At 41.2% G+C, this 15,154-nt stretch overlaps 1 long non-coding RNA gene across 1 annotated transcript; it reads left to right on the top strand.

Annotated features, from left to right (window-relative positions):
* The first annotated feature begins 9,583 nt into the window (after nt 1–9,583).
* LOC125724102 (uncharacterized) lies at nt 9,584–13,377 on the top strand. The gene is made up of 3 exons (XR_007387150.1): nt 9,584–9,660; nt 12,066–12,288; nt 13,246–13,377. It is a non-coding gene; the product is annotated as an uncharacterized LOC125724102 (long non-coding RNA).
* The last annotated feature ends 1,777 nt before the right edge of the window (nt 13,378–15,154 follow it).

The following is a 15,154-nucleotide window of genomic DNA, read 5'->3' as shown; positions in this document are numbered from 1 at the left end:
TTCCCAATCAACAGGCCTAATTACAGTTAGGCCTAATAAATAAATACACAAGTGTTCTTTTAATGGAGGTTTGAAAAGGAGTAGCTTAAATGTCGAGGTAGTATTACTTCATAATCAAACTGGCACATAAGCCTATAATTTGAAGAAGGGTCAACAAAATTTCTGCCTGTCTGTTAGAATTTATGTTGCCTGTCAAGCAGTTTCAGGTAATTTAAGATTACACCATTTACCCTCTGAGATTAATGGACAATATACTGAATTCCAGCGGGGGGCTAAATGTAATCAATAGCCGCTCACATAATAAAAAAATGTAGAATGTTATTAATTGCATGCTATAGGGGAGATTCCTGCCAGTTGTATGAAACTGTGTAAGGCTGGTAGAAATTAGGAATCACCTACGAATAGACCGCAGTCTTGCAAGCCAGTTGAGCAGTATGATGCATGACAGCACGTTTATGGTATCATGGAATTTTTTTTCCTTCCATAAATTTTGACACCTTAGAAGCTATACATGCCTCATTCAGGTCTGACAAAAAATGTGAATTAGGGGAAAATTCTCCTCTCCATTGGGTTTTTGGTGAAGAATGACCCCCCAGTCCAATGTGACAGGGAAATATTATGTGCAATAGGTGGTCTTACACCAATCAGCCATAACATTAAAACCACCTGTCTAATATTCTGTAGGTCCCCCTCGTGCTGCCAAAACATCTCTGACCCATCAAGGCCTGGACTTCAGATGATTGCTGAAGGTGTCCTGTGGTATCTGGCACCAGGATGTTAGCAGCAGATCCTTTAAGTCTTGCAAGTTGTGGGTGGGGTCTCCATGGATCAGACTTGTTTGTCCAGCAGATCCCACAGATGCTTGATCAGATTGAGATCTGGGGAATTTGGAAGCCAAGTCAACACTTTGAACTCTTTTTCATGTTCCCCAAACTATTCTGGAACAATTTTTGAAGCGTGGCAGGGTGCATTATCCATCTGAAAGAGGCCACTGCCATTGTGGAATACTGTTGCCATGAAGGGGTGTACTTGGTCTGCAAAAATGTTTAGGGTAGGTGGCATGTGTCAAATTAACATCCACATGAATGTCAAGGTTTCCCAGCAGAACTTTGGCCAGGGCATCACACTGCCTCTGCCGGCTTGGCATCTCTTCCCCAGGAAAACGAAAGTGGAAGCATGTAGGAGCAACAGAAACTCAGCCATGAAGTGCCAGACCATGTAAAGTCACAGAGCGGGGTCGCCGAGTGCCGACGTACATAGTGCGTCAAAGTCACCAAAGCTCTGTTGACTCAGTAATTACAGAGTTCCAGACTTCCTCTGGCATTAACCCCAGAACAAAAACTGTGCACTGGGAGCTTCATGGAATCGGCTTCCAAAGCCGAGCAACTGCGTGCAACCCTCACAATAGCAAACGCAATGCCGTCAGATAGATGCATTGTGCCAACTGTAAAGTTTGGTGGAGGAGGGATAATGGTATGGGCTTGTTTTTCAGGGGTTGGGCTAGGCCCCTTAGTTCCAGTAAAGGGAACTCTTATTGGATAATTGTACGCTTACGTCTCTGTGGGAACAGTTTGGAGAAGATCCTTTTCTGTTCCAGCATGACTGTGCCCCAGTCCGTAAAGCATCTTCCATAACGACATGGTCCAACATCAGGGCCTGAGCTCACAAATGCTCTTCGGGATGAATGGGCAAAACTTCCCACAGACTCACTGTATAATCTTGTGAAAAACTTTCCACACATATACACACACATGCATGCACACACATGCACGCATATACACACACACATACACACACATGCACAGGTTTGTAATGATATCTTTCTGTGGACCGTCCATTCATTTCTACAGGGAAAACTCTCATCCCAACATGACACCCTAACCCCCACCCAGCCCTAACCTTACCCATAAGAAACCAAACAAAATACAAGACTTTTGGCATTTTTACTTTTTTGATTGCATTCACAGATCCTTGTGGGGACCTGAAAAAATGGTTTCTACAACGTCAGAATAACAGGTTTTTATCACACTGTGGGAAATATTTGGTCTCCACCAGGGACGGATTACGGACCAGGCCAGCAGGGCCGCTGCCCAGGGGCCCTTGGGGTGCAGGGGGCCTGTGGGGCCCCTAGCCCAAAACAATTTGCAACGCTTATCAATAATGTATTTTCGTTTGTCTAATTTAGAGGGCCTACATTCTTTGATCCTCTGCCTACAAGAGCCCCTGACTCTATAGGGAGGGCGTTTGGCTTCCAAGGGCTCTTGAATTGTGGTGGTGGTGGTGGTGGTGGTGGGGGGGGGGGGCCCTCGTGAACGTTTTGCCCAGGGGCCCACACAACCCATAATCCGTCCCTGGTCTCCACAATGTAATATAAAAATATATTACATATTCCACACTCACACAGTTTGTTGGACTTGGACCAACACTATTTTTATCATATAAATTGATCATCTGCTTTTGATTCCTGTGTTGATTTCTAATGCAGCATATGATTAATCACTGTTATTCTTATCTGTGGTCGGCGCTAATTTGCCACAATTCAGCCGTTAGCATGTGTCACTTAAATCTCTGTTAAGAGCAATGATACAGCCTTCGGTGTTAGGAAGAGAAGTGCATAAAAAATAAACTGAATTCAAAATCACGGATTTCAACATCACTTTTATCCCCTATAGCCTTTGAACTTTAAGACTGAGTCAAATTATCTCATCCATCATAAGTTAGAGTAGAAGGTAGCTTGCCAGTCAGATATACACATTTCAAGATGTTAGCCTGGCAAATCCACTTATTTAAAAAGTTAATAATATCTGAGTGTTTCAGCAATCAACAGCACAAACAGACTGATCTAGTATGAATCCAGGAGGAATCAGCTTTATGACCTGAACATGCTGTATGCTGCATTTATTGAATAAATGTTTTTTTTTTTTTTTTTTTTAATGTGCCAGTGATATGTTTTCATGGCCGGCTCGTCCGATCCTCGTGTGTGCCGCGCCCCCTGATTATCCACTTCTGCTTCCCCGATCTTGCCCAGCTGTGTCCTATGATTTTCGCCCAGTCTTGTCTATTTGAGTCCACGTCTTGCCTTGCCTGTGGTCCGTCAGTGATGTTAAATGTTAGTTCTCATGTTAGCTGATGTTCTGTCCTGCCCGTAGCCGAATTCCCCATAATAAATCCCCGTTTGTCCCGACTTTCGGCTACCTGCTTCATCCCTACCCGCCTACCTGCCCGTCACTACCCGCGCACCCTGACAATATGATTACGTGTTACCTGTAATGAGTCAGCAGGTTTTGGAAAGTAAAAGTTCAGTCACAGGCTTATTTCAATCTCAGCGTCTTTTCATGCGTTAAACACATAGGAAGAGAAAGCAGGACGTGCCCTGACTGGTTTACAATGCAAAGGTGGAATTAGAGCGCTTTGAGCATAGCAGATTGCTGGAGTACTGGAAGTTGGGGTGGGTGGATTTATTGGTCCAGCGGTTTTCTGTCAAAATAGTCCGCTAGATGCTGGACTCCGCTGTTTTTAATTACATCCACTTGTAGGTGGGTGTTAGACTTCACAGTACATGATCGCATCTGTTGGAGGTGCGTAGTACACTTTCACCCTAAGGCAAGCTGAAAGTAAAACAGGTAAAGAAAAGTGGAGAGGTACTGCATGTAGCCAAGAGTACTGTTTGGAGGACTGACAGACGTGCATGTGGAGAAAGTCTGCATTCAGTATGTTTTAGGGCTGGACAATTAATTGTGTTTTAATTTCAAGTAAGATTTTGGCTTCGGGTGATTATCAAAACAAAATAATCGAGATTAAACGATTATTGTGTCGCATTTCGTTTTGCGATGATGCACCAGTTTTGGCTCGTTACAAATCCAGTGCACCCCTTTTCAGCACCTCTTTAATTCTCATTTAAATTAAATTTTGCTTCCAGGTTCAAGTAAATCCATTCTTTAAAAGACGTGCAAAAAACAATTGCAAAAAGTTAGTTATTGAGTAAAATAACTGTTATTTCAATTTTGACCAAAATAATCGTGAATATGATTTTTGCCATAATCGAACAGCCCTAGTATATATACAGCTCTAGTATATATACAGTGTTTACCACTATTCAAACAATGTATTTGAGTGGGGGTCTGTAAGTTTGGGGCCTCCTGTTGTCCACAAACAGTCACTACAATGGGGGGGGGGGGACTGCTTTTTTGGGTACGGTCCCAGAAACAACAAACCCAGTCCCCTGTATATGTACCTACTATGGTTTTCAAGTATTTCTAGAAGGTTCCAGTACAAATGAAATGCACCAGCAATATACAGTTGCTTTATGTGTTTTGATTGTCCAAATTGCTGCAATATAGTTGGAAATATGACAGCAAGTGACTGGAGTTTAACTAAATTTAAATGTAAGGTAATCTGACGGCAAGCTCATTCATCCGTGAAGAGATCGCTGGGGATTTTCTGTGTCGGCTGCAGGGACTAAACGTCATTAACATTCATTTCGTTTCTCAGACAAAAAAACAGACACAATTACTGGACTGACGCAGGTGAAGCAAGTTTCACAAAACGACAGCGGCACTTATCAGTAGAGTAACAAAGGAAATTACTTACTGCACCCAGTACAATAAAAGGTTCCTGTGTGAAGGCAGTTATGAGCTTCCCATGCTACATAATCATCTGTGTGGCTCAGGCCTCTCTGCTAGTAAAAGGAAGGTCGCCACTTCAAATTCCCATTTTACTTATTTAGCAGATGCTTTTAAGTGACAGAGAATGCAGGGTGAGACCTGGAGTCCCTCGAGTGACTGGGGCTGGAGCCTGGCACTGTCCCGTCACACCAACCCGCTGCCATTCCTGCAGAATACTCATATCTCAATACTCTTCCCCCCCACCCCCACAAAAAAAGACCATCCAGCTGACCCTGTGCTCAGACCCCAAGCTTCATTCTCATGTCTGTGTGTGTGTAAAAACTGAAGCATTCAAATACACTTCAACTCGTGCATATGGTAAACGAAGCATCACTTCTATACTGTACATTTTACGTAATCTGCTCTGCACTTTGTTGGGCATTGTGGTTATTCATATAGTGTGTAGCCTCACATTGCCTGTTCCATTGTAGAAACACTCCCTACAGCTTCATTAAATATTGCTACCATTTTTATGAAATGCAATTATCATCCCTAAACATTATCTAAATTCATCGCCAGTTTTACGAAACCCTATCATGTACACCTCCCAGTTTAGCGTGTTGCCTTAGATAATTGCCCTGAACTCATTATCGATTTAAAACATAAGCATCCGAGGTCAAGGGGCGTGTGTCCATTAGCACCTAGATGTTGATTGGTCAATCCGGGTTGACGGAAGCTGGTTATTTACACCCTCACGGTTCTTATTAGCTTTTCTGAGGGTGTTTCCTTGTTTCTTCAAGACCTACTGGGGACTGGAGAGTTGAGAGAAGACGTTCAAATTGACTCTTCCCATGAAGAAAAACGGCCAGCCTATAATCTAACACGTGATATGATAGATATATAGCAACGATCTAGATTGGCTGAATTCAGATGATTGTAATAATTCAAGGTGTCTGGGAAATTTTATATAACTGGGCAAGATTGATAAGATGCAGACTTTTTTTTGATGCCAGATGGTCATAGCATTTTTATAACTAGTTAGGTTTGGACCAGCTAGGACTGGCTTGTTGAATTTATACATCGAACTGTTTCCTGTCCAGATGGTAACCAGCAGATGGATAAATTAAACCACAGTAAGTTCCCCTTAACTAAAAAATAATAAAAATAATAAATTAATTTAATGAAATAAAATAATTATAAAGTAACTGTAAGTATATGCATTTCATGTAATGTACTTCATGTTTCTAGTCAATCTGTATCACGATTAAAAAAGTCTATTTAAAAATTCAAATAATTCCACAATTCTGGTGGTATTTTCATGTTTTAAACATCGTTTTATATATTCATTCTTTTCTGTGCACAGAGACAAAATGAATGGCAAAGAACTGGGACAGCAATCAGAAATCCGTGTTTGAAATGTTCTTGTCTGCTGCTCAGTGCACAGACAACAGAGGTGGATCTCAAGAGCATGAAACGATAAATGCAATAATAAATTTAATGATGTTTAGGAAAATGTTTACTTCGTGTTGTTCTGTAACATTGTAAACCCACAGACAGATGGTCTGATTCATGCTGTGCTTTCAGAACCAGTCTGGTGACAGCAGCAGACATATTACCTGATATACCTAATTTAAGGGCATTTGAACTGCATTTTATTCATGTCCTAAAGCATCTTGTGAATAAAATTAATTGATGACAGTCTGTCTCCTAAGACAACGGACTGAAAGCCTGGACCTCTAAACATTTTATTATTTCGGAAATCCTATATTGTGTAGGTTTGAGGTCAGATGTAAAGCATTCGTGATTTTGTGTGGCTAGCAGTTGCCTGGGGGATTTTTTTGTACTCAGTCACATGCTTTAGTATCCCAGGTCTGATTGGATGGAATCTGAACCCTTTTTCATTCGTTGTCCCCTCATGAAGAGCATGTGACTATAGCTGTAGCCAAGGAAACTTCTCCTCTAGATGATACAAGCAGCAAGGGAAGCAGATTGCAGATTGTATCGGCTTTTGTTCCCTGTGAGAATGACCAGATCCCTCCCGGACTGCATGGAGGTGTCACACCACTCCGGACTCTGTTGGTCGTAGTTCGTGCAGCACAGGCATTGGCTGTAATCTTTTGTGGTTGGCCTTCATCCTCTCTGGAATCTGGAAGTTCTCATCTAATAGTGTACATTGGGCAACCAACAAGTGGGGTTCAGTTTATGGAACAGATCTGGAAGTATAATTTTGTAACATATAACAGTCGATTAATTAACTGAGCATAAACCTGAAGTAATATGAGTGCCAGACACACCTGAAGGCCCAGAGGCCTGTGGATTAGCTCTCTATGCCTGTGAAAAGAAGGTTTCCAGGACCACTGAATAAATGGACGACTCCAATCACAATGCCCATCACACTGCCCCCTACTGTCCAATGATATGTGCGACATGATTTCCTGTCACCGATGAATCACAAAACTAATGATGTCTCTGTTGCTTGCAACTGCACAGAAGGAACTGGCAGTGGGAGAACCAGTGCGGGCTCGATTGCTTTGGAGCATTTCTCAAATGACAATTAACATTTGCAAAACAACGAGTGTAATCCCCGCACCGTAATGTCGCTTCTGCGCGGCAGAATGTCATTTCTCATTGCTCCACACAAATTGCCAAATGTTTCGGTAAATATATGCAAATGGTTTTGTGCAATCTTCATCATTTTTCAGTTGCTTTAGTCTTGTTGGTCAAAATGTATGATGTAGTTTTCCATTGTAATAATTTTACACTCAAAAATGTATGAATAAGTAACAGCTAAACAGCTAAAGAAAAATCATCAGTCAGTGACAATGAGAAAGTGGGAACTGACTATCATTCAGCATTGTGGAGCTCAGGAGCATGACAGACTGACATAATATCTAAGCATCTTTATGCTCATGGTTAAAACGATGCTGATTGTACTTTTCATTTTAGTGGCACTGAGTAATTCTTTGGTGGAATTATTTGCTTTTGAGACATGAGTTAATTGTTTTGCATAAGTTACAGGCTTTTTCAGTTAACCATAGTTTATGCTGTATGCAACTGTGTTGAGAAATGCTCTTATAGTCTTCAGAATGTTAAACGTGTTTCATGAAATGTGCCAAAGTAATGCGAAAAACTAAATGTTTTATGAGAAATATCAAAAATGCAGTCTGAATGTCCACGTGATTAACTCAAAGGCTGACTGAGAAATTATCAGGAAAATAATGATGGTGCTGAAATGCATAAACTGAAGCAGGACACCACCAAAAACTGTAATATGTAATCACTAAGAGGAAAGGTCATGGCGTGAGCTCATGTCAAAAGCATTTCTATGGATTGGAAATATGACATGTCTGTCAAGGTCACACCTCCTTCATTGCAGTTGGGATTTAATTCCTGCTATGGGCTTCAAGATCCAGGTGTGGAAGTCTGGCATCACCACAACCCCATGAGATCCTTTCTGTCCTTCGCTTCTGGTCTTGCACTAGTTTGAGCCCAGGGCTAGGAGCACATGTAAGCTGTATGAAATCAAAGCTTTCTGACATATGTTTGTGTGTGTTGTGGGGGTTATTAATCTCCAGGTTCCCCTAGAAGGACCTAGTACTAATAGAAGGTCTTTCCTATGATTGACACAATGCACATCGGCCAGAGACATCATAATCAGGAGGGCTTTGAAGGGACAGAGAGCCAATCCAGAAGATCTGTGGTGAGGTTAGGGGGGTCAGCGCCCATAAACCAGACCCCACGTTTGTCAGCAAGCTTCTGGTTAGAAACCTGGATTGAATTCTCTGTGTCACCCCATAAAGACCAGAAGACGGACCGTGTCACTAATCAAATGCCTTCCTGCTATTAGCCTACTTGCAATTACATCAACACGTTAGCTATGATTTGATCAGTGTAAAGATTTGTTGTTAATGCTAATGTTTTGCTGTGACTTCAAAATTCCAGGGTTGTGAATTTGATTCTTTTGTGTGGGTCCAGGTATACCTTACAAAATGTCTCCACAATATGATAAAAACCTGTTATTTTGACATTATGGGGAACATTTTTCCAGTCCCCATAAGGATAAACTCAATTTTATAAAAATCGATGACTGTGATAAAAAAACTAAAAATGCCAAATGTCTTGTATTTTGTTTGGTTACTTATGGTTAAAGTTAGAGTTTGATACCTACATTAGGTAAGGCTGAGATACAATATCTATGCTTCATATGGATTAAATTGGCGTTTTTACTCTCACAGTATTATCTCACACACACTAAATGGCTCTTATTGTTATACATATTGACAAGCAGTGTTTGGCTTGCTGGGTTAAGACATTGTGTCTGTGATTGGAAGTAGTTGGCAGATTCATTTCAACATTTGGTCCCTTGTGCAAGACCCTTAATCCCCAGTTGCTCCAGGAACTGACTGACCTTGTTTCCTCAACTGTATGTTGTTTTGTATAAAAGTGTTTGCTAAACAGATGTATGCAGTGCGCAAAAGCAAATTTAAAGAAAAAACATCTAGAAGTTAAAGCAAAATTGTAGGAAAGGTCTGAGCATAAAATCTAACAACACACCTTTTCTTTGTGTTCGTATTATTTCTTTAGAGCAGCATCAGCAGCTTCCCCAGGTTTAGTGGATTTCCTGCTTTTTCTGCCTCAGGAGTGACTGCATTACCGTAATGCATGTATGTGAGGCACTCTAAGAATTACCACTTTAACCGTGAAGAGCTTTTGCTACAGGGTGGCTTAACTGGTGGAGAAAGAAGCCGATTCTAGTGTTTATTAATGCATTGCATACATATATGTACAGTGAAAGGAGGTTTTTATTCACCAACCAGATGAAAAATTCAACTTATTTTTCCTTCTAAAATGATATTTGGAACAAATCTTTTTTCCTGCTGAGACATGTGAAGGCCATTGTGTCACGATTCGTGATAACGGGGGAGGCGAATGGGCAGGAAGCAGGCGGACAGGCGGAAGTCGGGGTAAACCAGGGATTTATTCAAAGGAGCGGGACAGGCAGGACAGAACAGGATCACGGACATCTACTAACATCAATGACAGACAAAGGACTCAGGTAAGACACGGACTGAAATACACAGGACTGATCAAAATAACTAGACACAGATGGATACAATCGGGGAAGAACACGTGGGTAATCAGGGGGCGTGGCACACAGGAGGAGCCGACGAGCAGGTCATGACACATTGGTCCTGTATTTCATGTCAGGCTGTTTTTTTATTCCCTCCTTTGAACTTGAAACAGCGTCGCATAGGTACCCTAGAATCATGTCCTACACCCATATTCAGGGTAGGTTCCAGACCCGCGCCAGGATAAGATACAAGCCTTATTTATCATATAAACAAGCATTCAACATACAAGTGTGTAGTGAAATGCCTTTTACACCTGATCCTGGATTGTATTCAAAAGAAAAATATGTAATACAAATACAAATAGTTAAAAAAAAGTGATAACGATATAGAAATAAAATTAAAGTAAAATGAAACAGTAAAACATGACAATAAAAATAAAAAGAATTTCATCAGTAACCAGAGGTGTAGTGACAGGACAGGCAAGGTCGCAGTTATCTGGGGCCCCAAGCTGAGAGGGGGCCCCTGAGGGCAGTCAATTATGTAACACATTGCAGCGACAAATGTGCCCTATTCGTGTATTCTGTATTTCACAAAAGTGAAAACAAAGGACTTTTGCTAATTAAATTATCTTTGTTGATATTATTAATTTAGACATAAATTCTGCCATGTTGGAGGATGGTGAGTTGGAGGGAGTTTTTATGTTTTCCCCTGTCCCTAGAATCACCTCTGTCAGCAACTGTATTTGCATAACCCATTGATCAGGATAACGTTAAATGAATGTAAGGAACAGTGTACGGTTAGCTATTAGGAGATCTCGTTTAGTGCTTAAAATATGTCCTCATACAGTCATATTAACTTCAATACCGGCAACCATTTCAATTCTAAAATGAATGTTTGATTTGTCCAAGAGTCTGCAAATCGAGCAGAAAAGATTATTTTGTTGACGTTTTCACGCAGCACATCTTGAAGCGATTCTTGATGCACTATGTGATATTTTAAAAAGAAACCCACTGATCATAATTGGAACGCTGCGTCGGAATTCCAGTAGATGATTACTCCTTTGGTACCAGGGACGCCATGTCTTACCCTAAGCTGTTAGGTCTATTGATGTCCAATAATTGCATTGACTCAATTGATTTAAGGACTGACGGAAAAATTGGAATATGTTTGGGAGAGCCAGTGTCTCCTAGCAACGAAACATGTAATGGCGTGGCATTGGTGTTGCATCAATCGATTTAGATGGGTATGCGCCTACCCAATATTTTCCAAAAATGTAACGTATACATTAATTATTCAGTCAGCCAATAACATACCTACATTGGTATGTTATTGCGGGAAACTCGCAGGCAGGGTAACCAGGCCTACGAGCGAGCTTCCTTCATCAGATCACATCACTTAATTCCCCTCCCCCATCCCTCACCGTTCCTGTCTTGTACGAGTTGTCACGTCACGATATTTACAACTTACATCTCAGCCACTGTAAACATGGTTAGCTATCTTTAGCTGTTTACATTTGCTAACCAAGTAAATGGGCTACTACAGCTATAAGAAGGCAACTGAATTGTTTCTGTATTGTTGCCCCAAACACGTATGCTGCATCAGCCTAAAACTGTCAGAATATATCACACACACCTGCCTGGTAGCTGTGTAATCTATGTGCTGGCACAGACATGCTGTGAAGCTGCATTATGTACTTTGGTAGCACAGATGGCAGACCAACTCACTTTGTAGTTTTTCTTGTGCAAATTGCACTGTCCTTCAGCATTTGCTAGATAGCCACGAATTCCAATAAACCCTTTTCCGTGTCACGTTGAACACAACTAGCAAACTATTTTCTGCTTAGATCGGATGCAGATGAAATGGCTGACACTAGATAAGTAGCGGCAGTTATGTATAATGGTTACATAGTTTCAGTATCTTTAATATCTGTGCAGTTGTATTGTCTGTGTCTTGCGTGTGGATTTGAAATGGCGCAGACTCACGAATTTGGTTTGCAGAATGACGCTGTGGCATCGCATCAGGCTGGTTATTTCTGTAATGCAGATGAGATTGACCAAAAGAAATTTAAACCTCACGGGGAAAAACAAAAAAACAAATAACAAAATCTACATCCATAAAATGGCTGTGTGTGCCACTGTAATGCTGGTTATGACTTCTATACATTTAATAACGCTCAATTTTGCACAAATTTCGAAGTGCTGAAGATGTCTTGAAGTGTAACTCTGCAGTTTCCTTTGTGATTAGTAAAGCATCGGTCTATCTATCTATCTATCTATGCACACACACACACACACACACACACACACATAACTACATCGCTGTCTGGAACAAACTGAAAGGCCACCTTTTGGAGACTGACTCAGTTCTCCATGATTCACCTCTTTGTTAGGTGGGAAACCTGCAGCATCTGACAGACAGCTCCATCGCCCGATTGTGGAAACTGAATCGCCTCCCTGCAAACAGCCACCGCTCAGCAGATAGGAGCTGTGACAGTGTGCAAGAGCTTCTCATCTGAACAGCCCGTAATGCCGTGCTGATCTGTGCTCACCAGGACAAGTGACCATGAACTACAGAGTATAATGGCAGATTTTAAAAAAGGACAACCGGACCAGGTAAGAGCAACTGGGTAGTTAAAGAATCTCAGAAATCATGTCCTTCATCTGCATAATGTCGCCCACCTCATTTAAAAAACAGTACATTGAGGCCCTAAACTAAAAGTCTCACAAGCTTAATTAAATTTACATGCTTTTGTAAATCTCCTACATATATCCCAGGAACGGTTGTGATGGTGTAGCTTGCTAAACTGGGAAGGAAAAGAAATTGGACAAATATGAAGGGTGTGTAAACCAAAGGGAGCTACAGAGGTCCTACACAGCCCATTTCCTATTTATACATGTAACACAGGAATGCTGCTCTCCTGATATATATAAAATACAGTTCTGTGCAAAAGTCTTAGGTAGCAAAAAAGTAAAAAAAATATTTATTTGACTGTCACTGAAATAAAACCGATCAAAAATGATATTATGTCTGTAAAAGTGTGTTAGCTTAGCCGCTACAAAGCCTCTCCTAAAGTCACACCGGTATTTGCAGAAACCATCCAATATACAAAAGTGTTTGTTGGCCTGACCGTTAGAAAACCCAGCTTGGCTTAATCAATGCCTCATCAAATTGTTTTGCTAACAAAGTTAATTAACTGAACTGGTGGTGAAATTTAACAAGTGCTTGGAATGGCTGCTCTCCCTAAGGGAGGTTTGGGAACCTCCAACAGGAAGGAAGAAAGCCTTGTTAGTTATATTGCATCATTGTTCATTTACATAGATCCCAGTGTTCAAAACTGTTGTTTTTCTGAGAAATTATACACTTTTCCCCAGATACAAGCATTTTCTTTGACTGCTTAAGACTTTTGCACAGTGCTGTATACACTGTGTGGCTCATTCTCCGTTTGGAGGGAGAAACGAGCCCCAGAGGATGCATAGGTTAAAAACACGTAAATTCATACAGCTGATGTATGTTTATATAACACATTTCCCTCATGATTTGTTTCATTTTTCTAATATATCATGATTCAGAGTCACTCTATATCTGTAAGATAACAGCTCGTCACACAACCAAACGTCAACATCTGAGAAGCTAGAACATAGTGATTCTGGGTCTAGCAAACTGCTCCCTTGGGTCAAGAATCATCATAGAGGAAACATCTCAAGGAATGAGAAGGTGGGTCCATACTTGCTAATTTAATTAATTTATTTATTGATTTTGTTTTTCAGGCAGCAATAACTTCTGCACATCACTGGTGTTAAATACCATAAGGGCTGGGTAATTTTTGTCAAAATAAAATCCACAAATCTTTTTGTATAATTGATTCTAAATAGTTGCACAAGGTCACCTTACCCCCATGAGGCATCTATTTAAAAAATATATTCCGCTTTAATCGAAATCTCACTGGTGTTACATTCATGGATGTTGCCGCATAACTGTGCCAATAGTGACCAATGATATGTTGATGAATAATCAACCCAACTCAACTTCAGCTTTCAAATTTATTGTCTGCAGTGGGCAATTGGTTTTGCAGCAAGTCAACAAAAACAAACATGAAAGAACATAAAACACGAGGGACAAAGACACCAGAACCGACAGAACAAAGGCCCCTGAATAGAACAGCCTGAGGTGCAGCAAAGTTCCCCCACTGCCACCATACAGGAGCTCTCATGAACAACAAAGCAATGCAGTGATCGATCAATAGATAGATAGATAGATAGATAGATAGATAGATAGATAGATAGATAAAACATACACAGTATACCAATCATACTATTTGTGCAATAATAAAAGCCCCTAGTATAAACAATGTTGTAGAATAATCCGCCAAGTTACTGCCGGGAATGTTAACAGTAAATTTACTCTGACTGAAGTGTTACATTCATGGGAGTTGCATCTTGCATCTGTGACACAAGTGACCAATAATAAGTTGATGAATATCTTTGTTAATGTTCTGTCTGCTAATTATGCCATTTTGCAAAAAAATGAATGACTGCAGAATTTACCAAGGGATCCCATTCCCACCCAACCCCCAGCAAATGTTATTGTGCCCCTTTTCATAACAGACGACCATGCAAAAATCGCAAGCGTTTATGGAGACCCCCCCCCCCCCCTCCCCGGGTAATTTAATTTAGACCCCCCCTGCCCTCCTGTCACCAACCCCTGCTCTGAAAGCCCCTGCTCCACCTCTGACGATTCATCTATCTAAGGTCCCAATTTGACATTTGATATTATATCAGCTAAACCCAGAACCCCAAAGAACATGACAGCAATTTCTGCCATGTTCATACCCATGATTGCGTAACTAAGTAATCATTCTTAATAAGTCCAAAACACTGAGACTGCATACCACTTAATGAGCTCATTGTACAGTGATCCATTTCATGGTTCCCCAGGTATGGCTGTTCTTCATTTTCTGGTTGGAAATGACCCAGTGGAGGTTCAGGACGGTGACGGAGAAACATCAGAGCTGCACTGACGTCCATCTCCTTGCTCTTGTTAGTAGATTAAGTGATTTAATTCAAATAAACTCTCCAGAAGCCTCATATGAAAGAGCCCTGGCTGAATTATGCCTTCTAACTACAAATTAGAACTATGCATGGATCCATCCATCCATCTATCCATCCATCCATCCATCCATCCATCAATCCTTTTTCTATACCAGCTTGTCCTGTGCAGAGTTGTGGGGTCCAGGAGCCTATCCGAGAAGATGGGTGCAAGGCAAAGAATAATCCAGGATGGGATCCAACCCATCACAAGGCTCACTGACACGCCATTCACTCCCATCACAAGGCTCACTGACACGCCATTCACTCCCATCACAAGGCTCACTGACACGCCATTCACTCCCATCACAAGGCTCACTGACACGCCATTCACTCCCATCACAAGGCTCACTGACACGCCATTCACTCCCATCACAAGGCTCACTGACACGCC

The sequence above is a fragment of the Brienomyrus brachyistius genome, unplaced genomic scaffold (assembly GCF_023856365.1).
Source record: "Brienomyrus brachyistius isolate T26 unplaced genomic scaffold, BBRACH_0.4 scaffold54, whole genome shotgun sequence".
Lineage (NCBI taxonomy): Eukaryota > Metazoa > Chordata > Actinopteri > Osteoglossiformes > Mormyridae > Brienomyrus > Brienomyrus brachyistius.
The sequence above is the reverse complement of the archived record's forward strand: the minus strand, read 5'-3'. Positions and strand labels throughout refer to the sequence as shown.